The sequence below is a fragment of the Mus caroli genome, chromosome 8 (assembly GCF_900094665.2).
Source record: "Mus caroli chromosome 8, CAROLI_EIJ_v1.1, whole genome shotgun sequence".
NCBI classification, from domain to species: Eukaryota; Metazoa; Chordata; class Mammalia; order Rodentia; family Muridae; genus Mus; species Mus caroli.
Window position 1 is genome coordinate 74,823,851 of NC_034577.1, and position 2,919 is coordinate 74,826,769.

Consider the following 2,919-nt stretch of genomic DNA (forward strand, 5'->3'; position numbering starts at 1 on the left):
TAAGAATAGGTCAATTTGCATTCTTCTACATGCTAACTGCCAGTTGAACCAGCACCATTTATTAAAAATGCTTTTTTTCTTTTTTGCACTGGATGGTTTTAGCTCCTTTGTCAAAGATCAAGTGACCATAGGTGTGGGGTTCATTTCTGGGTCTTCAATTCTATTCCATTGATCTACCTGTCTGTCACTGTACCAGTGCCATGAAGTTTTTATCACAGTTGCTCTGTAGAACAGCTTGAGGTCAGGGATGGTGATTCCCACACAAGTTATTTTATTGTTGAGAATAGTTTTTGCTATCCTGGGTTTTTTGTTATTCCAAATAAATTTGCAAATTACTCTTTCTAACTCTATGAAGAATTGAGTTGGAATTTTGATAGGGATTGCATTGAATCTGTAGATTGCTTTCAGCAGGACAGCCATTTTTACTATATTAATCCTGCCAATCCATGAGCATGGGACTTCTTCCCATCTTCTGAGGTCTTCTTTGATTTCTTTCTACAGAGACTTGAAGTTCTTGTTATACTGATCTTTCACTTTTTTGATTAGAGTCACAACAAGATATTTTATATTGTTTGTGACTATTGTGAAGGGTGTCATTTCCCTAACTTCTTTCTCAGCCTGTTTATCCTTTGAGTAGAGGAAGGCTACTAATTTGTTTGAGTTAATTTTATATCCAGCCACTTTGCTGAAGTTGTTTATCAGCTGTAGGAGTTCTCTGGTGGAATTTTTGGAGTCACTTAAGTATACTATCATATCATCTGCAAATAGTGATATTTTGACTTCTTCCTTTCCAATTTGTATCCCTTTGACCTCCTTTTGTTGTCTAATTGCCCTAGCTAGAACTTTGAGTACTATGTTGAATAGATAGGGAGAAAGTGGACAGCCTTGACTACCCCTTAATTTTAGTGGGATTACTTCAAGTTTGATGTTGGCTACTGGTTTGCTTTTACTATGTTTAGGTATGGACCTTGAATTCCTGATCTTTCTAAGACTTTTAACATGAAAGGATACTGAATTTTGTCGAATGCTTTTTCAGCATCTAATGAAATGGTCATGTGGCTTTTTCTTTGAGTTTGTTTATGTAGTGGATTATTACATTGATGGATTTCTGTATATTGAACCATCCCTGCATCCCTGGGATAAAGCCTACTTGATCGTGGTGAATGATCATTTTGATGTGCTCTTGGATTCTGTTGGCAAGAATTTTATTGAGTATTTTTGCATCGATGTTCATAAGGAAGATTGATCTGGAGTTCTCTTTCTTTGTTGGGGCTTTGTGTAGTTTAGGTTTCAGTGTAATTGTGGCTTTATAGAACTAAATGGGTATGTTCCTTCTGTTTCTACTTTGTGGAATAGTTTGAAGAGTATTGATATTAGGTCTTCTTTAAATGTCTGATAGAATTCTCCACTAAACCCATCTGGTCCTGGGCTTTTTTTTTTTTTTTTTTTTTTTGGTTGGGAGACTATTAATGACTGCTTCTATTTCTTTAGGGGTTATGGNACTGTTTAGATGGTTTATATGATCCTGTTTTAACTTTGGCACCTTGTGTGTGTCTAGAAAATTGTCCATTTCATGCAGATTTTCCAGTTTAGTTGAATATAAATTTTGGAGTAGGATCTGATGAGTATTTTGAATTTCCACAGTTTCCATTGTTATGTCTCCCTTTTCATTTCTGATTTTATTAATTAGGATGCTGTCTCTGTGCCCTCTAGTTAGTCTGGCTAAGGGTTTATCTATTTTGTTGATTTTCTCAAAGAACCAGCTCCTGGTTTTGTTGATTCTTTGTATAGTCCTTTTTGTTTTTATTTGGTTGATTTCAGCCCTCAGTTTGATTGTCTCCTGTGTCTACTCCTCTTGGGTGTATTTGCTTCTTTTTGTTCTACAGCTTTCAGGTGTGCTGTCAAGCTGCTAGTGTAAGCTCTCTCCAGTTTCTTTTTGGAGGCTCTTAGAGCTTTGAGTTTTCCTCTTACCACTGCTTTCATTGTGACCCATAGGTTTTGGTATGATGTGTCTTCGTTTTCTTTAAATTCTAAAGTTTTTAATTTCTTTCTTTATTTCTTCCTTGACCAAATTATCGTTGAGTAGAGTGTTGTTCAATTTCCATGTGTATGTGTGTTTTCTATTGTTTTTGTTGGAATTTAAGACCAGCCTTAGTCCGTGGTGATCTGATAGTGTGCATGGGATTATTTCAATCTTCTAGTATCTGTTGAGGCCTCTTTTGTGACCAATTATAAGGTTGACTTTGGAGATGGTACCATGAGGGGCTGAGAAGAAGGTATATTCTTTTGATTTAGGATGAAATGTTCTATAAATATCTGTTAGATCCATTTGGGTCATAACTTCTGTTAGTTTTACTGTGTCTCTATTTAGTTTCTGTCTCCATGATCTGTCCATTGCTGAGAATGGGGTGTTCAAGTCTCCCACTATTATTATTTGGGGTGTGATGTGTGCTTTGAGCTTTAGTAAAGTTTCTTTTATGAATGTGGATGCCCTTGCATTTAGAGCATAGATGTTCAGAGTTGAGAGTTCATCTTGGTAGATTTTTCCTTTGACCAGTATGAACTGTCCTTTCCTATCCTTTTTGATAACTTCTGGTTGAAAGTTGGTTTTATTCGATATTAGAATGGCTACTCCAGCTTGTTTCTTATGACCATATGCTTGGAAAATTGTTTTCCAGCACTTTATTCTGAAGTAGTGTCTGTCGTTGCCACTGAGGATCATTTCCAGTATGCAACAAAATGTTGGGTCCTGTTTATGTATCTAGTCTGTTAGTCTGTGTCTTTTTATTGGGGAATTGAGTTCATTGATGTTAAGAGATATTAAGGAAAAGTGATTATTACTTCCTTTTATTTTTGTTGTTAGAGTTGGAATTCTGTTCATGTGGCTATTTTCTTTTAGGTTTGTTGAAAGATTACTTT